The 27712-nt window shown below is 41.3% G+C and overlaps 1 protein-coding gene across 1 annotated transcript in view; it reads left to right on the forward strand.

The window, feature by feature from the left end:
• Positions 1 to 27712, forward strand: part of neurl1b (neuralized E3 ubiquitin protein ligase 1B) — an 87423-nt gene that overhangs the window by 28486 nt on the left and 31225 nt on the right. The gene's annotated exons all lie outside the window — the stretch shown is intronic.

Genomic DNA, 27712 nt, shown 5'->3' on the forward strand with positions numbered 1-27712 from the left:
GCGCTGTCTATCAATAGAGGAACAGGAAGAGAAACGGAGAGGCAGGCAGTGGGGGCAGGGGGGCGGCTGAGAGATGGGGGCATGCACATCTCTCAACGAATGGCTTGTACTTGTTTTTATCCAATTTGATCCAGATCCCGGGAATAAATCGTTTCTGTTTTGCATGGGCTAACATTAAGTTTCCCACGCCACAACAGTGTGATCAGTGCCAGTTTTTTAAATTTAATCATCCAGGTAGATGCTGCACATTGGTGGTGGTGGTGGTGGAGGGGATCCCCATTACCTGTAAAGCGCTTTGAGTGGAGTGTCCAGAAAAGCGCTATAGAAGTGTAAGCAATTAATTAACAAGAAATTTCATTTTTAACAATGAAGCAGGAGAGCAAGTTGAAATTAGGGTTCGCTTACCTCATGTCTGTCTCGGTGAGTTTACTTGGAAACAAAACTGAAAAGGTACCTCGTGTTGACTGAGAGTTTGCAACCTGAAATATTCCTGAATTACACGTATTTGTTTCACAGCTGATGATTATAACAATCTTACGGCATTGTTCAAATACTGTAATATTGCTCTTGGTTACTTGGAAATCTGCGTCTCATCCTACAAAAGCTACACTTCTGTACTGCTACCGGCTGCAATGGCTCTCTATCTCAAGCCCTTTGTGTGTAACTCCAGCATATTGTGCACATTGTGAGTCCTAATGCGAAGTTAATTACAGCCTAGTCATCTTAAGAGCCTCATCAAGTGGCTCTCTGAGGCAGTGTGGCAGCAGGTTCAGTGATTAGGGTTTGTAGTGTATGAATATCTAATGCCTTCCCGTGGCTTAGCTGGGTAATTATAGCACAATGATGGTGGGCACAGTGCAGACTAATCTAGCAGAGGTGACAGAGAAAGTGCTGGCAATCTGCAAAGTGAGAGTCCTTCATTCTCCACAAACTCGCCTCCTCCAGACCTCGGCACTGCTTCCCGCTTCGAGGAGAATGAAGTCTCTGAATCACCAGCGCGGCTCTTGACTACAGTGCTGCAGTGGAGCTTTGCGCCAGCCGCTAATAATAGCAAATTAATTTTCATCCTGCTAATGAGGCACTCTCTGTTCTTCAGCTCCTGTCTCGGCTCTGCTTTGCTTCCACCAGAGGCATGAGATCTGATTAACCCCTGCAGCTGAGGGCGGTGTCTTCCTCCAGCTCTGTTTGGCAGCTCTTTGAGGAGTTGTATCCTGCATCTGTCCTTTGTTTAACAGCTCTTTTTCAAGGGGCTAGTGACACTCTGTGCCGCAAATCGAAAGCATACCGAAACAAGAGAGCACAAAACTCTCCTGCAAAGTTAAAAGGATTAATATCTCAGAGGTGATTATTTTACACCTGGTTGTTTATTTACAGTAACTTTCTTTGTTTCTTGAGCTGCATCATTTCAATAGTGCACAGGCTGCTCATGTTCTTGTTATCAGCTAAATAGGAATTGAATCATTTAGGGAAAGGAACTGCTATATCTGTAAACATAAGCAAGCAGGAATTTACGCATTGGTACAGAGTTGTTTAAAGTTTTGCTTCCTGAACAGGTTGCAGGCTACTAAACATCTTTCACTGAGAGTCACCCCAGCCTGTTTGCACAGTGGACTTCTCTGCTGTTTGGTTTTGAAGACAGACCTGCCTGTCCGGTGTCATGATCAGACTCTGAAGAAGGCAGAGCTTCTTCACTTGTGATACACTGTTATAGAACGTACGAGAGCATGACAGTTTTTCACTCTTCCCACAAGAAAAATTTGACGATCACTGGTCACCAGCTTTTCAAAGAGAGGAAATCACAATCAAAACTTTTTACGGTGAAGGTTTTCCACTTAGTTAGCTGGCTGAAAGCTACAACTGTACAGAGAAATGCCCTGACTAGGACCAGCTTCTAATGTGCAATTAATAACTTTGTTAAACAGCTGTAGATGTCAGGACACAAGTCTGTACTTAAGCAATGTTGGCAGAAAGTGGTCGTCCTTGTTTCTGGCACTTTCATCTCTTTGGATCTTGTTACGGATGTCGGAAGGGCAAGCCGTGGAGTGGCAAGAGAGCAAAAGACCCTATGCAGCGAAACGGAGGTTAGCCTGGGCTCAGGGGGTCGGACGATGTCGGGCAGAAACCTATGCCCTCAGGTCGCGGAAGAGACAACCTGGTGCTAGGCGGGTCTCAAGACATCTGAACCCTCAATGCTGAGCGAGGAGCAGAGCAGACACAGGAAGTAAACAGGCTACACAACAAGACAAACCTGAAAGACATGAATAATCACAGGGAACTAGGAACAGGACAGAGTTGCGCCCTCTAGGTGTACAGGCCTGACAGATCTGACCAGCTATCATGGAATTGTTCTTGTGTTTTCAGGGTTCGCACTGTTATCACCCTTTCTCCTGGGAGAAGTGAAAAACTCTGTTATTCTTAGCACATCTTGGCTACAGACACATTTTTCCTTTCCCTTCATGAAGTTTTAGTTTCGTCTGACACTCTGGTAGTGTTTTGGGATTTACGCACCACTGTGTGCATCAGAGAAAGAGTTCTGCATCAAAAGACCTGCACAGTGTTTTTGCTTTTACAGTGGAAAAACATTCTATACTTTCACAAATGCCCAAAGCATTTTTTTTTATTTTTAGTCTTCAAATGTCCTATGAGTAAGATAGGAGTACTATTCTACTTTGTGGAATACAGGATTAACATGACTTAAGTGAAGAGAGGCAGAAACAATCAGATAGCTCTGCTGAATGAACGATCTTGAACCTCTTTAGTGTCAGAATTCTTCAGTTTTGCTCCTTTGTCTAGACTTGTAAGGTCTACAGGAGTCAAAAGGAAGCGCTTAATGTCCTGTGCTGCTCTGTGCTCTCCACATGCACTGCCCTTTATGATTTAGTAAATGAGTCAAGCTGTCAGGCAACCTAGATGTTCAGAGGCTGTCTGCAGAGTCAGTAACCCCTTGACAGCAGCTCCTCCTCACAGTCCACTGTCTCTCCATATAGGGCTGACGTGTCAGTCCAGTCTCAAATGAGCCCATTATCAAACATCGACTTCTCTGTGATACTGAAATCTCCGCTGAGGCAAAACTCAATGGGTGGCGCCACCGTTTCAATTAAATAACCAGAACACCATCCTTGAATTAATCATTTCCTTATGCCGATGCAAAAATAAGAATACATTCACAACCACTATTGTGGGTTTTTATTTTTTGAGCGGTGCGGGGAGGTTTAGCAGTTTGCACTTGGAAGTTTTATTTCTTGTTTAAAATATCACAGACAGAAACTTGCAATTCAGTCAAGAAATGATTCATTTCACAATTAAAAAAAAAAGATCTTGTCTTAAAAGAAATAAAAACTCATCCCACATTCTTTTTGTTTATTTGCTTGTTTTTCTGCATTGAGCTTGTAGAACAGTATTCAGCTGGCATGTGCCATGTCTGGTCAACAAACAATTAAGAAGCTTTGAAGAGTCAAGTCTGAAGACAAAAACAGTTGCAGATGTAAAACAAGTTCCTCATAATTGTTGGTTCATCACATTTCCTCTTGCTTACCGTTGAAACAACAAGGGGACATTTGAGCTTGTAATTTAAAACCTTTTAGCAATGCCCAGTGGAATGAATGTCTCAAGTCCAGTAGTGCTGTTTTTATGACCGGTTTGTCTTGTTTGGAAATAGAGTCCTGAATTTCATATATGAGAAGAAAAACAGGCTGTGAAAATTGTTGGGATGATGGTGTGTTCCAGGAACATGCTGGAATTGAAGCCATGGGAATGTATGCAATTGAAAAAAATTGATTTAGAGTGAGTTCCAAACAGGTCACATAAGACAGGGGAAGAACAAATCAGAAGATGACTGAACTCACCTCGCGTCACTTATTCTTACCAAGTGGGACCTAGGGAAAGCCAAGCAGTTTAAAAAATGGGGTACAACGGTTAAGAGAAAAAAATGAAAATGTCAGGTGTAAAAGAAGTTAAAAGCAAATCTCTATCAAACAAACTGCAGATCTGAAGTGGACCAGTAGGTACATCTGTGATTGAGACTTTGTCCTGCAGGTGTCTCGCCCTCTACAGCTAGAGGGCACTCCTACTCTGTCCTGTCCCTAGTTTCCCTGTGCTTTGCTTGTCCTTCAGGTGTGTCTCTGTCTGGGGCTTTATATTTCCAGGTCACCCTTTCCTCCTCGCTCAGCATTGAGGGTTCAGTTGTCTTGAGACCTGCCTAGCACCAGGTTGTTTCTTCCGCGGCCTGAGGGCATAGGTTTCTACCCGACATCTTCTGACCTCCTGAGCCCGGGCTAACCCCCGTCTTGCTGCTACGCATAGGGTCTCTTTTGCTCTCCTGCCATTTCACGGCTTGCCCTTTCTGACGTCCCTGACACCAGGGAACTTCTTCAAGCAGTGGATGGTGACCAGTTAACTTTGAGCTCTAAGGGCTGCACAGTCCTGCAGAACTATAAGGATTCTACTTTTCTTTCCACCCAAGCACTTAACTAATTCAACTCATTATTTCCTTCACTGGTCAAGCCGAAGCCTTTCCTTGTTCTTGAGAAGCTGGAGTTTAAGATGGGTGAACAGCATCCCTGTGGCACTGGAGTTGGGCTCTCCTGTTCTAGATTCAGTGTCTTCACGTCCTCACATGACATGCATTGAGCACACAGCACCATGACAGGCCAGTGTGAAACGCCACATCTCTCAGCACCAGGAAGGAGTGTTCCGTTGACAGAGAAAGAAAGAGATAAGGAAGAAAAAAATCAAGGCAAAAAAGAAAGAGGAAAACGATTTCTGCTGAAAACAGCAAAACCGCGAGACAGTATTAATTCAGCAGTTCTCTTTAAACTGCTTGCATTACCCTAATGAGATTCTGGACTAGGTTTGTTCCATGTATCTTTGTAATTTGGTGATCAGGTCCAGGGAACCACAAGGCAGGTTTTACCCCCAAAATGCTGGGGGAGCAATTTCCAAAATGGCATCATAAATTTTAATAGTGTGTGGAGGATGAACCTGGATTTGCTTCAAAAACAATTTCTTTTTAATATCTACCACAAGTATTCACAGTTTGGCAGCTGTTACAAAAACGGTGGACAACATTTTAAGCGTCTTTAACAGCATTTAACAGCAGTAAAGAACGTGGCGTTTTTCAGGCCACCTTGGTTGGTTTTGAGTGCCTTGGATGTTAGCATGTAATTTAAAGGATTTGGTTAATTATGTGGTTAATGGCCTGCAGCCCATTAAGGGTAAAAATAATAGCAGCTATTGTGAGGGACAAAGTGAAAATAGTATCGCAATGACTGTAGTACAAAGAATTTTTAAGTGAGCGATACTGATATAAAGGTTTTTGAAAGTACTACACAATACCAACACAAGACCATTTTTCTGTGGTTTCTTAGTATTGTGCATCATCTGGTCCTGATGCAAGAGATTATGCAGTGAGCTCCTATTTCTTTTTTAAGTTCTAAATAATAGTTAATTCCATAGGGAAACTTTATAATTCCACTATTTTTTGCAGAGTCTGTCTCATTGTATTATAAAAAACCATGTGTACCATTTTGATACTGTTTAAAATGATTGAAAACCTGCTTTTTAATGTGAGGTTGAGTATTTTATGTCATTTAAATTTACTGTAATCTCAAATTAAACCTTTTATTGTGTGTTTCTAACTTCTGATTGAGCTGGAGCGGAGCAAAACAGAGGGAGAATTATTAATTCCTTTAATTTGTCATATTAATGGCACTATCACAGTGACGGATTCAATTCATCCCTTCATTAACGAGTCTTTTGCATTGATCTGCCCTGTCGTAGAAAAAATCCAGCGACCTTGGAAAAAGATCTAAACATGTTTGCTTTCTGAAATTTGAGCATTTTCTTTCCCTCAGAGTATCGATAATTATTTACCAAGTGAGTGCTCATGGAAGAGGCATGAAGTCTTAGATTTCCGGCTGTGATACCATGTCATTTAATAAAGACACAGGCCCGACAGTTTGACCATTCTGACAACAGCTGCTGTTTGCTCCTGCTATTATTTGGAAACTAGAAGCCGAAGGCACCCATAAATTAACCACACTGGAGATCAATGCATCAGTCCTATGCTTGCGGCACTCTTCCATGGTCTTTTCTCAATTAATGGCCTGTTTATTTTGGACACTCACTTAAGAACAAGAAATGTACAGGATGTGAATCAGCCTGCAGCCTTTGGTTGTGAAGCAAATGTATGTAACCATGGATATTCGTTTCTACTATGGGGTCTTCACAGACGGTAAGCAGCAGAGACTCCCTGAAATGCCCTTTTGGGGTAACTCGTATATTCAGAGATATGGCATGGAAAATCTGTTTAATTGTCCTGCTTTTGCCTAAATGCATCTTCTTAATGAGACGCAACAAAATCTACAACAACAGGACATCTTAGAAAAATCATGAGTACAGAGAGCTGCCAAAGACCAAGCTGTTTCTTGCTGGATGTCTGCAATTAAAACAAATTTCAGCTCTCTCATATTTCCTCCTTTTTAAATGGATACTGCATTTGGAGTTTTTCCTTGTGTGCATACGTTTCGGAGGATAACCCCTAGTGCCTAAAACTATAGCCCTGTAAGATATGGGAAATGGTTTTCATTTAATAAAGTAAAATGCTTTCCTAATTAGCTTTTTACGTAACTTGGAAAACGCATCTGTGGTATTACTTATAATAATTTAATTAATAATTGCTTACACTTATATAGCGCTTTTCTGGACACTCCACTCAAAGCACTTTACAGGTAATGGGGACTCCCCTCCACCACTACCAATGTGCAGCATCCACCTGGATGATGCGACGGCAGCCATAGTGCGCCAGAACGCTCCCCACACACCAGCTCTCAGTGGGGAGGAGAGCAGAGTAATGAAGCCAATTTCTCACTTGATGTGAGAAATCGAGAAAAACAAAGTGCACAAAAAGTGTTCATTTGAAATGGCTCAGACATTAAATTCACAGGGAGTTCACAGGGATGACAGTTGATTAGTAACCTATATTTTAATGTGATATATTAAAATATAATTTTAATAAGTTTATCATCAGATGTTCTTCTAGGTTCTCACAGTGGGTGTGAACCTTGAAGTTCAATTTCATGTCTCTCCTCAAGACGCAAGTGGGTATTTGATCAGTTTGCAGTATTGTCAGACCCCCTGGCAAGATGACTGTTTGCTGCTCACTGCCTTATTTTGCAACCTGGGGAGGAGGGTAGAGTGCAAGAACACTTATTACAGCAGAGGCCACTCTATTCACGCATTCCTCCATGCCAGACGTGTCGCAGCGTGGAAGACACAAGTATTTTTGCATTACAATATTATTCACTATTTTACATACTGTTCTATGAACACCCATTACTGTCTCAGGTAGACATTATAATGTTGGAATGATATCAGGAGCACATTCCAAAGACAATCTGACAGTATCGACCTTTCTGCAGTACTGTAGGTGCATTAGCTTATATATGCAGATTCTCCTTCTTTTCGAAGGGAATACTGTTCCCTGGTTCTGAAATGCCCTGAGGTCGTCTCGTGAAGACATATTATTTCTGCCAATTGAAGCATTTTTGGTGGGTGCCAGGGATATTACATTGAAAGTGTCCACACGTAGTGGGCTCCCCTGTCTCTCTGAGACCAGGCCACAGCTGCAGCGTTCTGCTAAGCCTACAACACGCTATTGTAAAGAGTAACAAGAGACTGTGGAAACGGTCATCTCCCAAAATATGAAATTCCCCAATAGTTTACTTGAAGCCAGAAGGTCTTATGCGGGGAAGATAAATATAAGAAAAACAAGGAGCTATGTTTTCTTTCCTTGCAAACTGAACTTCCTGAGGCTTTTTCTGTCTTGCTACTCGCTGCTCCGAGCTTCCGTTAGGGATGCCAAGGACCCTGAGCAAACAATGAAACAGCTGGGGGAAGCGGCGCTGATGTCCCACATCTGGAAACAGACTAACAATGAGAGTAACAGTCTAGAATGAGAAAAATGTCTGAGCAGTGGGCCTACTTCCGTCAGCCTCAATGACAGTACATGAATCATTAATATAAGAGAGAGAGAGATATATATATATAAGATCAGAACATGTACATATGGCAATAAACTCCTCTACTACTCTATTACAGAATACTGTAGCCCACTTGACTGCTCACACTCGTGGGGATCAGCAGCTGGGTTTAGACCAGTGTGAGGCAGGCTCGTTTCACCCTGCTGGTGATGTGTTGCAGTATGGCAGTGGTGATCCTGCTCAGAACAGGAGGCTCCGGATCAGACATCAGGGGTCTGTGCTGTGAAGAAGCCATCTGTGGGGTCATGGCTGAACGCCTCTACGTCAGGATCCCCCGTAAAAGGTTTCAGTGTGAAATAGATTCTCGAATCTGACACTCGAAATGTGTTCCTCACACAGGAAAAAACTGAACATCTCATGCATGCAATGGTGTCAAATTGTTTTGCATTACTTGAAGTTCAGGAAATGTTACAGTTAGGACCACAGAAATAATTTCTACCTCCATTTAACTATGGATGGTAAAATTCACAAGTGAGATATAGGTGCTGCCGCTGTTGTTAAATTATTTATGCAAAAGTTTAAAGTTTACTGTTTCACTATTCAAACCTGCTGTAGGATAGAAATGCCAAATGGAGTTTGTAACGAAACGTTTGGGAGGGATGACAACTACCAAGTTCAATCAGACTCGGCTGTCAGTAATTAGGAATCCCTGCTGACGTCATTCCCTCTCCTAAAACACTAAAAGCACCTTCAATGATCCCCTTCTCTCCCTCACACACGTCTTTTTGCATCCCTCCTCCACACCATCTCCCCCTCTGCAGCTGCCCCTTGGTCACTCCTCCCCCTGCAGGGGGGTCCCAGCCTCCTCGTCCTCAGGAGGTCAGGAGGTCAGCCCTCAGCCAAACGGGTTCGGCCACATTTTCACCAAACACTCCGTAATCCTTTCAGGGCACTTTATTCTTGGGTACTGTTATTCCTAGTGAGTCTACAGTGAGGTGTAAGACACAAGTCGTGACTGATATAAAACATAAAGTGTCATGGTTTACTGTATCTGGAGATGGTTGTTAGTTTAGATTCAAGAATGTTATTTCTGTGCAGGTTACACACTTAGCCTTCGCTGTGAGGCAATATAAATAGAGCAGATGGATTAAAAACGGAAACAGGGTTCGCTCTTTATGACAGGTACTAAGGATACATCTTGCTGTTCCGTTTCAAGGAAAAATATATATTAACACTTGACTGCAACACAACTAGTACCTTCTCTGCGGTTACCCCTAACCACCTACACGTCTTACTTCATTCTTTATACCATCTATGAATGTCTTAATATTTTCAAATGAAATAAAAGTAGCTATAAAAATAAAAACAATAAAAACTGATTGGAAAAATGTTGATAAATGGTAAGGCGCAGTCCCAAATCCTGAAACGGGGAGATCCATCGGAGACGCAGAGAGTAAAAACAAACGGGAACAGAGAACTGGGACCAGGAACACGAAAAGTTAAAAGCATAACGGGACAAGGTGCTCCAAGCCTTGTGTGCCTGGTGGAAGGCGGGCTTCTGGGCGTCCGTCTTCCAAAACTGAGCCCGGAACTACGGAGACACCGGGCTTAAATAATGGAAAGGGAATAAGACACAGCTGAGACTAATAAAACTGTGAATAATACGAAAAGGTAGGAGCGCCCTCCAGAGGAGGGATGAATATCATAGCAGGAAACCTATTTCACCTGCAGGCAAGTCTTGACCACCCCCGCCTCAGGTGGAGTAGGCTATTTAAAGTCATATATATATATAACTATAACAGTGCTCTGGGCTCTGTTATAGTGTTTACTCTGAGCCCCTCAAACTCTGGAGTTCTGTCGGTCCCTGGTTCCCTGTCGCTCTGGTTCATCGACTCTGCTTCGTCTTGACTTCTGGATCTGCCCTTGATGCTTTGTACTGTTATTACCCCGCCATTGAACTATATTTTTGGGTTACTTCTCTGGACAGTGTTTAACTATTTTCTTTTGTCTATTTTCTTTTGTCTATCTGCCGCCTGGCTGTGAACTCTGCTAAGTTCTCGACCATGGACTGTGTCTTGCCAGTTTCTCTTGCCTGTCTGTTTCCACCTTTGACCTGCTCATTTCACCCTGCGAGTGGGGTCTTTCTTGAACCTCAGATTGCTGTTTATTTCCAACAGCAGTGACCATTACAGGCACTGGGCAGGAAAGGAGGAGAGCTTTTGCTTTCAGGTGAGAACACTGCTGTGGTCATCTTGCTTGGAAAATGGTTGGATGAATAGCAGATGAGTAGAATATGTTTCTCTCGTTGTACCAAGGCACACTGGGGGCTTCTGAGTGGGTTAGCCAGAAAAAGTCATCTCTTGGCATGGAGGCTGAGCTCTAGGGTCCAGTGAGTTCAAGCCTGGATCTTGTCATGCCATATCAAGGTGATGGTGATTGACATTCCCTAAGTGCCAGCACACAACTGGCAGAATTAGGCTTTGGATTAATCAGACAGGTTTCCCTTGGCATTCCAGCAAACAGCGCCTCCTGGTGGTGTGCCAGGCTCCTGCAGGCTTGCAGTTCCTCCAATCACGGGTGACGCTCCTGTCAGGTGGCGTGGAGCTTGCAGTCTGTCAAGTGGAACTAGAATTAGAGATTCTGATATTTGGAAAATTAATGTTAGCAAGGGAGGCATCCTCACTTTGTCCACCAATTGGGAACTCGGGAACTCCCTTTAACGGTAAGGACTAAAATATAACTAAAAAATAACTTGTGGAGTTCCCTCTTGCGAGCTCCCACTTCCGCTTTCAGCTTTGTCGACCACAAAATCTAACGACTGTGCTTTCGAAATTCAGGACTGCTCAGGTTTTAATAGTGTTTAAAAAAAGGAAAGGGGAAAAAACCTGAAAAATTGTTAGAATGAGCAGCTTACAGCTGGAGTTGAAAATATGCCTTTGATATTTATTGTATCAAAAAGATACTGCATTTCAATCATGTATTTTAAGAAATGGCAAAAAATGACACCCTCCCACGTGTGAATCCTAGGATTAAACAATAAAAGCATTTCTTCAATTTTTTTGTAAGCTTCAGTGCACAGCAGACAGTTTGGTCTTGTGCATTTCAGTGGTATTAACTATATTATAGTTGAGAGATTAATTTTACAACTTTGAGTGAACAATGATCTTTTGAATTTCTTCACATAAGTCAGTTGAGAACAAACTCTGACTTATTGTGCCAACCTGGACAGCAGGGCCTTAATTAGAGCCATACCTTGCTTAGGGCTACAACATCAGCATCAGGCCTACACACCGGAGATGCTGCTGTGCACGGCTGCCTTATTACAACTGTCACTCAGTAAGCAGTTTCATTGCCCTTTTGTATTCCTTGTCCATCATTTCTTATTATGACTGATGCAAATATTTAACATTTTCCCGGTATTCATTAAGCACACAGAAAAACTCTGGGCTTTTTAATTGAAAAGACTTTGGAATGTTGGCAGATATCATTATTCTTTCAGTCCAGTGTCCGCTTTCACTGCTCAGTGATATTAATGTAGGTGTCTATTATACTGTCTGCTTGAAAAGAGAGAGAACTGACAGGCTTTGGGTACAGTTGCACAGAAAGGAGATGCCCAGTGATTACTTCTGGAAAATCCTCTTTTCCTTATTATGCAGGGAAGAGCAGTAGATAAGAATGGGGTCATGCCACTTAGCAGTTACAAATGCCAGAAACCAGACTGTAAAATACCATTCTGCAGGAACTGGGACACCTGTCACTACTGTCCATTTGTGCTGGGATTAATAAAAAGCTGTCTTAGGAACTCCATGTTGGTCTGTGAATGAAAAGAGATCTAAAGGGTTTGATGACATTTTTAAAAATAAAATCTGTTCTCCCAAAGTGAAAGACACATTAATTCGAATGGGACAGAAAGTTTACTTGGAAGCAATGATACATCATGCATATTTAGCTAATAAGAAATTAATGATAGCAAAGTTGTATTACAAAATTCCTCCAGGACATTATAAACAAATCATACAGAAATATTTTTAGTGCAGTGCAATAAACTACACTGATTTGTTTATGTTCTATTAAAAGTAGCATGTTGTAAACCGCAAGAAAAATGTTTTTTAGAATTGCTTTCCTAAATGAGACAAAGTCCTCATTTAAAATCAATCTATGCCCTGTAAATGGATTGAGGTTTGATTTTCTCAGTGCATATTTGTTTCCTTTCAAATCCATTCTGGCCAGCTGTGTCATTAAAATCATGTATATTGTATCTGAATCTCTTGTATTAACCAAGAGATTTTGTATTTCTTTTACTTGTACAATGAATGCAGTTTCTTGGGTGTTGACTTTAACAATTTGTCCTTTAGGAAGAATCCATAAATTAAATATTGCTGCAAAAGATTATATTTAAAATTGAGCTCCAATAATGTAATATTTTAGTTTATAGTTTCCTTTTGTTTTTAGGTATTTTAGTCTTAGAAATCCTTTGCAGCATCCTTATGTGTGTTTAAAAGGGTACCATTAAGCTCTGAATGTGGGGAATTTTGGACAATCTGCAGGGCACATTTCTGATGCAAAGAAACTTCCTTCAAATGACTTCAATTAAAAGCAAATGTTGGGAAATTGACTTTTAAGGGGACTGGATTAGGCCAGAAATGTCAGAGTCAACAACATTTTTTCATTATTAACGTGCCAGTGGGGGCCAGACTGAAATAATGGGTTGATGCTAGGCCAGTGTACAATGACAAGCCTTTATGGCTATAAGATTACTTTGCAATTGGAGCATTCACTATTCTTCCCAAGTCATTTTCTGGCATCCAAGAGGTTCTTTGTCACCGTTTTAATTGGCCTTAAATGAGGTGTAGCTTTGCTCTTATGCCAGTAGTTGAGATTATATATATTTTTATGACTAATTACTGCAATATGTTTTTCAAATGTTCATGCTGCACATGGAATGAATGATGGGAATTAGTACTAAACAGCATTTATAGGAAAAGGAAAAACTGGAATCAAGAAATTGTAACAAGGACTATAATTCATTCAGTGGTGCCAGGACTTAGCTTGCTTTTCAGCTCTGTTGTCACACGGAGTGATGAAGCAATGTTTGATTTTGTGTGCTGCAGTCTGTCCTAAACGACTTCCTTCATTTGACAGAATGTGATGGTAATTCTACAAATCACCCAAAAGTAAAGGGTTTGATGATTTGATTTGTGCCCCATCTTTTTTATTAATGTCGACTACAATGTTCATTACTCTTGGGTTGCTTTTTCGGGTAAAACGTAGAAATTGTATAAAAGCCTTGACAGGTTTTATTCATGGTTTTTGCCAAAGGGGCTTTTTTTCTATCAAAGGACAGGTTAGCTGTATTCTTGTATCGGGTAAAGTTTTGTTTTTAAAATGTACTGTGTTCCAGAAATGGATTTGGAACTGGGGGAGACTGATGTAAATTCATTGTTCACGGACACTTGTGGGTGATTGCAATTAGATGTTAATTCAGAATAAAATTGCAGAACTGTGACCAAATGGAACTTAAAGTGCCATTCAGCCTCATGCTTTATTGAAGTGCCAAGAATGTAAGACTTCAGTAAGGACAGTTGCCTCTTCTGTTATATTTCAAGTGATGTTTCTTTGACTGTCAGAACTAACACTTCTTTAAAATCATTTCATTTCATATCTATTGCCCTGTGAGGTGCACTCAAACAGCACTGTGACTAACTATTACAACAACTTCACAAGAGCAAGTTTAGATAAGATGCCTCCTTCTGTAGGGCCAAACATGTACAGTACTGCATCTGAAATGACCATCTGGTTAAAACGTCTGCATTGCTGTAAAACTAAACTCAAAGGAAATTGTACACGAAAGTTCACCACAAAGCTATACCACAGTTGGTGACACTTTTTGTGTGTTTGTGTTGTGAGATTTGTCATGACCATTGTGCTTGTATAGAGGAATCACGACATAGTGTACCATCCCTCTGTTCTTTAACCTTTTATGGTCTGTTGCAACTTGAATGTCCCCCAGAAGAAAAAGTCTATGAGCTTTATACCTCTGTGAGGTTTAAAGAGGATGAAGGGAAAATTTACAGAGAGCAATAACATTAGAAAGGCAGAATTCAGGTGGACACAAGCCAGAGCTTTTCTACCAGATGTGCATTGTGGCTTGTAGAAAATGAATACTTCTTATTTTTTGAATACATAAAACAAAATTCAGTCCATAAAGGCTTGAGAGGTTTTATGTTTAAACTCTTGTCCTTACATTTTTGTATTTATCATGTAGGTTTATAGACATTCTTATAAATATTCACCCATACCCTGCATATGTAAATATTAGGGGCATGAATATTAATTAGCTCTTGCTGTATTACAGTGCTTGGAATAGAGAAACATCTAGATTACAAGTGAGTTACTGAAGACTATAAACTGACTCCATCTTTGCACTGTTGGACAGTTACTGCTGCCTTTGACACTGTTGATTATACTATCTCAATAGAACAGCCGTGTTGCACTGTTAACCTTACGTAACCAATCTGTTGATTGGTCATAGCTCCCCTTTAACAGCTGTGGTCACATTTGGCCACATTCTTGCAGAACCCTGCATTCTTGGTCCCACTGTTTTTAGAGTCTACATGTAAGCATTGGGCCCAAATTCTTCACAGCCATGGCATCAGTTTTCATTCATATTTTGAGAAGAAGCAAATTCATATTTTGCCCGTCACCTGAAATGAATCAAACACTACATACCTTGATGGACTGTTTAGATGATGGTAAACAATGGGCGCAACACAATGTCATATATCTGAATTCGGCCTCTCCTTACCAGCCCTACAGCTGTGTAAATCTTAATGTACCTGTAGATAAAGTTCAACTTAGTCCGACAGGTCAGGATTTTTAATGTCATCCTCCATCTGAGTCTTGTAATTGAAGCTCATGTTCGTAATGTGGTGAAATTGTCTTCTTTCATCTTCCTAGCACTGCTCATATGTGCTTTTTTCTCTCACCACTCTGATGCAGAAGGGCTAATGCATGCTTTTCTGTTGTCTAGTTGTGAATACTGAAACGCACTTTGTGCTAGTGCGTCCAAATGTTCTTAACAACTTGCAACAGGTCCTAACTCAAACTAAAAGGCATGAACATACTGGACATCTCCTGTTTTAGCTTTCTTGCAGTGGCTTCCTTCAGATTTTAGACTAAAATTCAAAGTACTACAGCTCAGCTTTAAAGGAATGGGTGGTTTGATTCCTGTCTACATCAGGGAATTGTTAACTCGCTATAAATCTATGTCTTGTTTATGCCCTTTGGAGTCTCACCTTCTGTCAGCTCTCAAAACAAGACTCCAAACCAAACATGCTTTCTATTATACTGTCCCAAGACTGTGGAATGATGTCCTGGATCATATTAGATCTGGCCAGCATTTTCCATTACTGTCTGGGCAATGTATCATTTACAACCTTATATAAAATTAGCGATGATGGCGATAATTATCTTCGTTGTTATAATTTGTATCACCATCATTATCATTATCATTATTTCTTGGACAGTAAAGGTCCCATGGCACTGTTCTTGAAAGTAAGGGTGTTAACCTTGTCCCGGCTATATTCTTCTGGGGGGTTGAGCAGTTTGGGCTCTCTGTATTTCAGTGCGTGTGGGAAACTCCTGCCTCAGCACCTTGTGTATTGTGCAATGCAGAAAGGCTGCCATGTGTCACCCAGCGATGGCTACAGCACTGTTGCATGTCTTCAGTCTTCTATATGCAATGCACGCTGGAATCCTTTGGAATGAAAAGCACTATACAAACGCAAGTTATCATTAATTACAATTCTAAAGCCAATGCTCTAAGCTCATTGGAGCACTGTTGATTGCTGAGGTTAGTCTCCATATGCATATGTATATTTATAAAGAAATATCAATTATATGAAGTGAACACATACTGTACATTACCCTTACTGAACACATTACTCAAATGGACAGTATTTATGTGCCCAATACAATCCCCGGACACTTTTCTACCACAAACATAAACCGGCAAAATATATTTTTTGTGTGTAGCGCTTAGGATGTAAAATTCTTGGCCACTCTGTTTCTTGTCAGCAGGATGCTGGGCTGCAGGGTGAGTGTGAATTTGCTCCTGGAGTAAATGTTGAAGTAGGCGCTGAGGAACAGAATCCTCAATATCTCAATATTATTTAACTCTTCTGTTTTTTTTTCCATTATAATGTTCTCAGTGGAATTTGCCACATTCTGGAATCGTTATAAAACATGTAGTGGTTTAAAATGTTCTATTTCGTAACCTAATCGAAGTGTGAATATTAGGTACTGTTCACAGACCAAAAATATTCAGCCATTCTTATTTCATATGTCAATTTCTGGAATCAAACTTGAGCAGTTATACTGTAGATATCGAATAGATCACCTTCAGATGCATGACATTTTGTTTAAATCCCCTCTGCTATGGTAGCCTCCAATTGAAAATCCTGAATTAATTTGATTGTAAAGAATGATTTTGTCCTGCATCGTAACAGCTGTGGCCTAAGAGCTTTGGAAGTACTGTATATTCCACTGGGGAACATAATTCCAAATTACAGTGAGAATTCAATTTAATGAGGCTGCTGCAGTTGATTTAGCTGTACAAAGTCAAGTATATGTGCTCTGTTAGGATATAATGAGGTGGAATTGCAGTTACATCAAAGATGAATTAACACTAAATTGCAGTTCATGAAAAAGCTAGAAGTTCAGTGCAGTAGATCTCTGCACGCTATTGAATTATTTTCCCAAGTCAATTTGATTTGTATCTTCTAAGACTGAGAAGGGTAAAAAACAGCAAGAAGGGCAAGGAACCACTGAGAAAGACAAACCGATACCATTTTCTCCCATGTGAAACTATTTTTTTCTAAATAATCCCTCTGCACTTGTGGATTAAGGAAAGAAACATCCTTTGTACATTTTGCACAAAAAAAATGAACATTATTATAGTTGTATGTATGACTCTGAACATACTTACTCCGATGTCTTCAGAGATGACTTTGAATGAAAGCCGTTTTTGTATTCAACTTTTGGATTTAATTGCTAAGTCTCTCTGCCAAAATGTTTAGAATACCACCACTTTCCCAAACATTCCCTTGTTTGTAGGTTTCGTTGTTTGAATGTGGTGTTATTAGTCGTATTCATGAGTAACAGATTAATCTTCTTTATTTTAGACATCAGTATATTCATGCAGCCCATACACAATTGCATGGTTGTCCCTTTCAGAGGACACGGGTGCTTCAGTATAGTTCATTTCCTTCTGAATGTAAGAATGAAACAAAGGACTACTTTGGAAAAAGCACCACGTAACCCCTTTTTGCTTGTCTGATTTTTGCAGTGACGACTGTTATTTTACACATAACGATACAGTCCAGTGCTCGTACCCCTTCCCTCTCTCTGTATCTTGGTGCATAAGCATGATAAAATATTTGAGCTACGTTTCAGTGGCTGGGCTCTGGAATGCATGTCTTTTCAGCAGGAAAGAGGGGCTTTTGTCACAGGCTCAGTCAGTACTGCCTTAGTGCAGTGGAGTACTGGCCTGGCCTGGGCAAGCTATGTGTGATCCGCTATATCCTCGCACGCTGTAGGAATGAGGTAGCTCGCAAGAATGCAAGGAACCCCAGACAATGCAAAGATAGGTGTCCCAGGACAAGAAAATAAAATAATTTATTACAAGGGATTTTTTGCAAAGAAAAGCACGTCTTCACTGAAATCTGTGTCTAATTATATCCGACTCCTGGAATTTCATCATGGGTTATGTCTAGCATATTAATCTTGTGGGTATCGTCCACTTCTCAGCGTCAACACTCCATGTTTAAACCTCCCAGGGAACAGTTATGTTTTGCTATTCCTTAGAATAGATTAACTGCATAGCAGTTATTCATGTTAGTGTAAGACGTAGTGCTGTATTGGTCCAGGGTGGAGATGACCAGAAATAACACTGTTTTGGCTTGACTGGCAGAATGTTGAAACATAAATGGAATGACCGGAAATTGCAAGTCAGATATTACTTTTATAGGCAACTGGTAGTCGGTCTTTCTGCCACGGTTTTAAGAAGTAGACTAAACAGTATTGCGAGGAGAAAAAAAATGCTTTTTAGCATGGTACAGAATTCCGGGGGTATTGTCGTGAATTTTGTGAACATTTTTCTGAGGCAGGCAGTGCTTTGCCGCTGTTTTGAAAATCCCTTCCAGTTGAAGATACGGAGCAACAACTGCCATTTCACATAGCTGCATTCACTTTCACTTGCTCCGTGTGGGGAGCACAAGGAACAGCATATGAGACGTGATTACTTTCATGCTATCACTAGATTGCAGCTTTACCAGCATTTACAATAATTGATCACTTTGTTCTATAATAAGCTTCATGTTACTGTATTTATAGCATCTTTCGTGGTGCGTCGTCTCAGGGTGCTGTAAAATAAAATAATCAAACAAGAGATGAAACATGATTTGCTCTTATCCCAAATTGTATGACTCAAATTTGTCAACAATGAAGTATTTTGTGTTATTTTTCTGGCCTGGCATCACGGTGTAAAAATACTTTAGCGAGCATTGTTCAAATTATTGTGCCTTAATTAGCGGTTGCATTTCAGTGTCTTGTAAGCCACCAGCCAAGTTCAATTGAAGTGTCAGTCATGAGCTCATACACCATATCCTGTGTAGACCTCCACCTCCTCCCTTCTCCACAGGCCTCAGGACACTCCTCGAAATGCCACTGGTTTTTCTATTGAGTCCTCTGCAGGCTCGGTACGGCCTCAGTTTCCTGCTTCCACAAACAGCATTGAAATTGCAGAAACAAAACGGTTTTGTCTTTGAGCTAAAATTAGCCGGCCCCCACCCCCGTCCACTCGAGGGACAAAGCTGGTGGCCGTGTCCTCTGGGACCTCTGATACGACCATAATTCCAGCATGGACAGACCCGCCCTGACATGGCAGCGGGCTGAGAGCCACATGTGGCTTTTTTTCCCCGACCCTTCCACGGCCTATGGCAGTGTTGACACCGCGGCAATGAACAATTTTCTGTACGAGAAAAACAAATCACTGTGGGACAATTATTGTTCGGGAAAACAGGCTCTGGGATAAAGTGGAGTGGACAGATTAATGGGATGAATAGAGACTGGCTGTCTCGTTGGAGTGCCAGTGCTGAATAAACTTCCCACACCTAACTGTACACAACAGGAGCGGCTCAAAGTCTCCAAACGTTCCCGTCACTATACTGGGGCATTAGGACCCACAAAGACCGCAGGGTGAGCGCCCCCTGCTGGTCCCAATAACTACTCTTCCAGTAGCAACCTAAGTCATTCCCAGGAGGTCTCCCATCCAGGTACTGACCAGGCTCACACCTGATCACTATAGAGAGAAGGAAAGTGATGTGAGGCTTTTCTTTCAGTTGCTGGTTTGTATTTGTGGACTATGACCTGTTCTGGAAAGCCCCCTGCTATGGCAGATGCACAAGACATTCTATGCACTAATGTTTGCTATTTGGATCAGTAAATTCCTGACTTTCGCCATTTGCCGAACACGTCCTGACTTGCTTCCTGCATTTAAACAAAGCACAGTCTTAGTTGCAAAGTCTCCCTGCTTGCTTGTGTATGATATGCCAAGCAATCACACGATCCACAGTCAACACCCAACCAGTCTGTACTACTGATAAAGAGCTTGATTGATCAATCAAAGAGGTTGCAAAGTGATAGAGGTACATGTGTGCTGTAGCCAAGAGCGATTCATATTTGGGTCGGATTATAATACTACAGAGTCATTCTGCTAGAAGTCACTGTAGATTAGCTGGAGAATTTAGAACTAACATTAGAATGCTAGTAACATTCACTGTTTCAGTTGTTTAAATCTGTTTTAATCCTGTTGATATCATGTGCTAGGTGGTTCCTGTACAGCTACAATCATGTATTTTTATATATGTTTTTATTCATGAAAAATACTGCACAGAATTTAAACCTGTCTATGGGATTGTGAATTTCTCCCACAACTGCTCTCCAAAAATAATAATGAAAAACAAACTTGAAAATGCCAAAATGCCACTCACGTTGAGTGTGGGGATCAGACCCAATCCGTTCTCTGAAAAGGTAGAGAGACTGTTTTTTTTATTAAGGCTGGATGATCTCATATAGAGAGCAGTGTTAGGCAGTGTGGAACAGTTTCTTTACACCACTTTCTTTAAAAGGAAGCAAATTATCTTGGGGCAAATCCCATTTTAGGGAACATACTACTTAAAATATATAGACTCAGAATCTATTGAAAGTATATTTCTCTGTGTGAAGTGAAGCCTTTAGATTTATAGGCTTGTTCTGCAAGGTACAGTATTTTGGTGATAAATGAGGCCTGGGTAGCTAATGGATATTCCCTTTTTAAGGCTTGCTGATTTTTGGGGGGAGGATGATGGGAAAGTCTCACGATCAGACAGCTTGGCGTAATACAAAGCAGTCCGACTACAATGTCAGCCTTTTTGGCAGAAAGTCCGAGGAAAACTGTACATTTGCAGCCAAAGAAAAAAGTAGCGGTTTGGAGCTTTCCCCAAAATGGTGACAGTGCTGTTGTTTAGGAAGCATGTCCCATTTTTGAGAGATCATCCTCCCTGAGCCCATATTTCTGCAGATGAACCCTCTGCAGATGAAATTCCTCTTGGGGACGCATGAAAAGGTTGTCTCGTGGGTCAGCATCGCGGCAATCAAAAATTATTTTTAAAAAACAACTTTCTTAAATAAACGAGACATGAAACACTGCTGAAGGAATCCAGACTTAAGGAAATAAATTGCTTCACCTGATCTTTCAGAAACCACAGCATGAAGCAGAATTATTTAAACTACTCAATCTGATTTTCATCATCCATCCTGTTCTACCTGCAAAAGACAAAGTGAGTAACCTGTAATTTACTTTACAGGTTACTCAGTTTCTACCTGTTTAACCATTTCCTTCTGTTTTCAGATCAGAATGCATTGAACCTTTTGTTTATGTATGCTTTTAATGTACAGTATATAGATTGATTGTATTTCTCTGAAATAATCTAATGCTATCTATTGTGCCTCAGCACTACCTGTGAGCAAGTGTATAAGGAGTGGTCATTTTATTAACGAAATCTTTCCATAACTTTTAATATTCTAATGTTCTAATCATTGTCGTCTTTTTGTAGAATACCCTGTATTCACTGAGACACTGAGGCATGATGGCATTTTAAAACTAAAAGGAATGTAAGTGCAAAATACACAGCACCTTAAGCACAGCTGAAAAGTGCTTACTGGTTCAATTCATAACCTGGCAATACAAATCGGTTGTTTACTTTCCTGCCTCCAGTCAGACGCAGTGTACAAGAGAGTCCTTACAAATTCAGTTTTAGGTTTAATAAACAACAGTGGGGTTCAGTTTGCGGTTGCTCTTGGCTGTCTGCTCTTACACGCAGAGTGACTTTCACCCTCATGTTGACCATTCTGTCATGAGCTTTATAAACCAGAAAAGCCCTTTTGTTTCTGGAACACAAGCCATTAGTGTCCTACACTATGGAGAGATGATCTATTAAACTTGTCAAGGCCACATCTGTTTGAAAGTTATAGTAAACTTTGATGATAGCAAAGCATGGTCAACTGCAGATCTGCGACGCTCTTTTAATCTTTCTCTCCCAGGTTTCCAGAAAAGACTGGGTACCATAAAAAGTACATTTTGGATTGGGTTTTCTCATGTTTATTACATAAAGGAATGTTGTCTGTAAGATGTGTAACTATTTTTCTGAAGACTGCAGCATGTTGTTCACTACCAGGAGGACAATGGTGAGAATAAGCAGGATGTTTGTTACAGTTCAGTTAAATATCTTTTGCACTAACATGAGAGAAGGGATAAACACTTCTTTTTTTTCTCCTTCCTTCATCTTATATCTCAACTCCGCTGCAGGCTGTGACCAGTAAGGAATTTATTAGACTATTATGTTTTTGTTTAAATTTTCAAGCTTTAGTTTTTCTCATGACTAATGAATCTAGAGAAACACCTTATTGAACTATATTTATGTAACAGATGTATATTTATGTATCAGATATGCGCAGTGAGTATCTGATTCTTTTCAGTTGTCATGTGAAAGACCAAAGCCCTCCAAGAACAAGAATTCAACCACATAAATATGATTGACTCACATGTGTTCTGCTTTGTTCCTCTATGTATTTGCAGCCTGTTTGTTTGAGTTATAGGTTGACATGATTTTGTTGTGTCCTTGCTTGATTGTATTGTATTATTTTAACAGGAGTGTTCGCTTTTCGTTTGCTTTCCTGATCTTACTGTAGTGGGCGTAACAAGGACACAACCTGCTATGGCTTTCGCTCGTGACCCAACTATCACTCCTGTATAGGCTGTCAACTCCGCAGCGTAAAGTTGTAAGAAACAGCGCTGATCACGTGACAAAGTCCCCCAACACTGGAGGAGAGTATTATTTCAACGTGATCGATATGATTTTCATCTATAGCACGTGCTGACTGTGCAACTCCAGGGACGCTGAGGCTGCAGAGCTCTGCAGTTACAGTGGGAAGCACATCTCATTGGTATCAACGAGCAGCGCTTTCCCAAAACCAACAAAAACAAACGGGAAAGGCTGTCATGCACACGTGCCTCGAGGAAATGAGTTGCATGCAGAGTGGCAGTGTGCAGTGTGTTTCTCTGTACTCCATGTGAGAGGACAGCATTACTTTCCTGAAAAGTGAGCTTTATCAATTGCCAGACTGTGACAGGAGATGAAGTACACCACTTAACTGCAGATTCTGGAATGGGGCCTGACTTTAGAAAATGGAGCCTTCCTCCTCATGAGCCACCGCACACTGAACAAAGATACCATTATCAGAAGTGGGGCACATCACAGGCATTTATTGCAGCCACCCTTCTTCAGAGCATTCCTGGGACATGAGGTCTGTCTGTGGTGGGGGAAGAGAGGCGCAGCTCTTGTTCTGTGGAGACATTTATGCAGGCTGAACCCTTCGGCTTTCGCACACACACCACATTACAAGGGCTCCTTACTTCCTCATCAGGGAGTGACTGTCCATTTCCCACAGGGACCAGGGACACATGATCACACACTGCGTGTCACTTCAGACAAGCTTGGGGGTGCTGGAGCTGCAAACTGGGGGTGCAACGTTTCCCACGAGCAATTTCATTTAATTTGTCTTACGAGGGGGCTGAACGTCAGGGCTTTGTGGAAGCTCTGCTGCTCCCCAGACTCCTCCTAAACCTAGAAATCTTCCACCACTGTTCCCTAAGGCTTCTTTAAAGAATGAGCTATGGCCTTTTTAGCATGGCTCAAACTCATGTATTTTCTACCGCTACAATGTTTGTACTGTTAAGATGTGGACGTTTGGACAGCGTGCCCTAAATGTTGGGGGACACCACTTACAAATTTTCTTACTGGCACGTTCATCGGCCTAGGTCCAAGGTTCACTTAAAATCCCCCACATTGTTATCTTTTAATTAGCATCTAAGGATCTGTGACTAAAATAACTATAAATGAAACGGATTAACAGAACAAAAACCCATATATTTTCGGGCACCTCTGCTCCTGGTAAAGAGAAGCATTGCAAGTAACTCAGGACTCCTGAAACATGAAAGTACAGCAAGGGTCTGAGTTTCTAGTGTGGGCAAGGTGCCCACCTAATTTGTTTACTTTAGAGTGGGCACTTTGCACACAGTGGAAAATTAGGATCTGGGTTTTCTTCTACTGCATTTATGAATCCAAAGTGTTCATTGGCTACTGTCATAAATGCTAACAGATGGAACTAGCGCTGATCATTTGTAATGTAAATAGTGCTGTGCCCACTCATAACACACCATCAGGGCTTGTGTGTGGAGCACAGATGAACATCACAGTAGCTTCGATCCCTTTAGACTCTAGCAGACATACTGCAGAAAAATGAGCTCCTCATAACTGCTGTGGTAAGACTGGACTATTCCAATGCCCTTGAAGAAGCTGGCAGGTTGTTCTTTAATGCCTTCAGTTGACTTCACTAGGACTTTGTCACATTCCCCACCCAGAAATATACTTCTTTATTTTAAAACCCCCTTTCTGCTCTTCACTGTAAACCTGGGCTGTCCCAGAGCACATGTGTTGAAATTTACCATTCCTGTGTCGTGCCTGAGGTGTATTTGTTATTGGAAGTGTGTTCGCTTGGCAAGCGCTTACTTTCTATCCTGTCATTTTTTTTGGAAAAATAAATAACATACAAAAAAAAACCTTTTGTGAGCCAAGTAGGAAAACGAAGGCGGAAGAGAGCCAATGTGTTGTTTGTCTTTGCTAAGTAATTCGAATAGTATTTTGTTTGTCATTTAATGGAAACTCTGTCCTAGACTGCTGAAGTAAATAAATACATTAATAAGAAGCAATTGAAAATGTGTTGTTAGATCTCAAAAAGGACAGATGATATCTTACAGTGTCGCCTCATACTGCTGCTGTCAGCTCCTGTTTATGACTCATATTCTGTGCTGAAGATTCCTGGGCACACAGTTTTTTTAATTATCTTATCTCTGACATTTGTGAGTTACTCTTTGTGCCATTTCCCAGTAGCTGCTTTTCTCATTTTCTAAAAAGAAATATAGCCTAGTTTTAGCTTTTTTTGAAATAGGCAAATATACATTTTAGTGTATATCTATCGTATACAGTATATACACTAAGGGAAGTGGGGAGGATATGTACAGTAACTGCTTCACATAGACTATCGTCCTGATCCCTATAGTAGTGATCAATCAGGTAGCATTTTCTTTCAGCACTGTAAGACTTTATAGCTTCCTCTTTGCAGAGAGAGAACACCAACAGTAATTCAGTGTTCTGACAACTTCATTAGAACTGACAATGTATGTACAGTATACTGTACATATATCTCTCATGTACCTAAATGTACCTTTTTCGGAGCAGATCAGTCAAACCCTGCCATAGATTTGATTTTTGTTTATCTTGAGCATCATGCACAAAGTTTCAGGTCTTGAGTGGTTTCTTAGATCCCTCTGAACTTTAATCTCACAATTTGGATTGTACGTGTTTCAGGGGAAATTGCTTCAAAATTATTTGCTTTCAAATGGAGAAACTAGAGTACACCCACTTATGACTCATCCTCAATAACATGACATCTGCCACCTATGGTACTCAACTGGCAAACCTCAGACTTCAGATACAAAATAGGACACACTGGTCTTTTTCCACATCCAGTGCTGCGGAGCCTTAGTGAAGCCAATGAAAACACAAAGCCAAAGACAAAAGGCATTTCTAGTGTTACCTCACTGAGGTGAAGAGGCCAAGTGGTCTCTGGACGCTACTAGATTGTTGCCTGTGAAGATCGGGCTGTCGCTTCTGCCAAACCTCCTCAGACACGGCTGCAGTTCAGAAGCCAGGAAACAGCTTGAAAGCATCTCAGCCGTCAAGGTTGCCGGAGGAGTAGGATCTGAAGGAAGAGAGGGGGTGGGCAGAATTTCCTAGGCAGGGCTTGCGTGGGTTCCATGAACACATGTAGTTTAGATTTTTGAATCCGTAGATTAAGATGGAATCATCAGTCATGTCTCCCTCATTCCCGTTATTTACAGTATATCCCCCTTAATCCCCACTCCAGCCACGGGCCAGCTGGGAATCAGCAATGGTCTAGCCTTTTCGCCACACAAAGGGTGAAACAAGGACTGTACAGGGGCGTCTTTGAAATGTGTGCCGTCAGAGCCCTCAACCCTTTTCCACTTTGTGCATCCGACAGCGCTCACATCTGGGTCCCCATCCGGCCGGGAAGCTATGCGACTGTCCCCGCCAGCAGTCCAACAGGCCACAGGGTCTGTGTCACGGACCAGGTCAGGGATTACTCAGTCAGCTCCAGCTCTGTCACTGCTGTGGGCAATATTGCCGATCCCCCCTGCACGTCGGACATCTCCTTTTGAAGTAAGGCTTTTTGCAGCAACAGTAGCGGAGTGCCCTGTTTTTATTTTAGTGCGACTCCGTTTTCGACTACAGTGACTCCAATACTAAAACGGTGTTGATGCTGTTTCTGTTATTCTCAATCTATCTTTCCCCCGAGTTTAAAATAGTGTGAAGAATTGCAACTATTGCAGAGAAGACAACTGCCGCCCGCACAAAGAAACAAATGAACTACTGGAACAAACTAGGAACACATGACATATATAGCCTATGAGTGCAACTATGGATTTGCAGTCTAATCTGGTTTTAACCAGCACGATCGGCATATAGTGTTATACAGGTAACTCTTGGGTGTTGCCCACCTGGTGGAAACATTGTAGGACGTCATCCAGTCAGCTGCATTTAAGAGAATCCAGACACGCAAGGGTTATGAAAGTGCACTGAGTTAGGCTGAGGCATCTTGGTATTTGGGTGCTGATGTGGTGTCACTCTCTAGTCTAAATGGAAAATTGACAATGACACCATCTGTATACTACCATACTGCAGTAATTCTGCTTAGAGATCTTCCGTCACCACTCACTGACCAAGCCCAGGCTTCCCTAGTGTTTCTTAGATATTGAATGCACCGATTTGTAAAAACAAATAGAGCCGACAGCAGGTATGTAGATGAAAAATCCAGAACACAGGGGATGCTTGCATGCTAAGAGTTCAGTTTTTTTTTTTACCTTTATTGTATTTGAACTCTACCACTATCAGTTCAATAATAGTTTTGGTGTAGTGTGTCTCTGTAATATAGGGAGGATGGAACTCACAGTGTATTAACAGAAAAACCACACTGTAAGAAACCCTATTAAGATTCTTTGCACTGGTTTGAGTTAATCTGTTTTTCCAGTTGCATCTAAAGGCCCTTTATGAACTTTTCGCAGTGACGCAATGTCATTTTTAAAGGAATCCACAGGAAGCATGTACTTTTAAAGATCTTTAAACTGATGTTTGCACTTGCACATAAAACAGGTGGTCTTACAGTTTTGAACACAAAAACAATTTCACATCTTTTTAAGCCCGAAGGAGCAGAACGAGTATTATAACATGATGTGCGACCTGTGAGAAATCCAAGAACATTTTAGCCGCAGTAAACTCGATTAGTAGTCTTCAAAGCTGCAGGATTTAAAGGAAATGCAACACGTCTACCCTTCTATACAATAGCCGTGAGTGCTGGTCATGAGAAACCCCAGAGCCGCCTTTGATTTCTGCGGTATCGAAGATATTTCTGAAGAACAATTAGAGACTTCCCGCTTCTGGCATGATCATTTAATAAGGAAGTTTAAACGCTTTGCCTACGTGACTATTAAAAAAAAATTGTTGTTGTCGTTTTTTGTAGATGGTAAGAATAAACATTTCGTCCGATTTTTCTATACGTCTTACCATAGAGGGGAAAAAAAAAAACATCGAACACGTATTAAACGGGTCAGACTGAGCTAAGTGTGTAGCCCGGAGAGGCACTCACTAATCCACTGTCATTAATTTGGCCATTGACTCACCCAAGCTCAAGACTGGGAAAACAGTGTTGAACAAGCCATTTGAGGGGCTGACACCTGTCCTACGGTTCCGTTCTGCTCCCCGCAGGATGTTCAGTCAGTTAAGAGAGCCTTATCCTCTCCGTCAGCACTTTACTGTATCAGGATATTTTTTTTTTAAAGTTCCAGTTGCTTCGTCCTGCAGAAAAGCGTCTTTAGATCGACCGCACCTGAAGCCATCGAGCCCGACTGTCGCTTGACTGACGAGAGACGGTTGCACAAGACTCCTAACTAGCTCTTTTCACACCGACAACATCGGGGACATTAGACACCGCGACAA

Source organism: Lepisosteus platostomus, chromosome 13 (genome assembly GCF_059453375.1).
Source record: "Lepisosteus platostomus isolate fLepPlt1 chromosome 13, fLepPlt1.hap1, whole genome shotgun sequence".
NCBI lineage: Eukaryota > Metazoa > Chordata > Actinopteri > Semionotiformes > Lepisosteidae > Lepisosteus > Lepisosteus platostomus.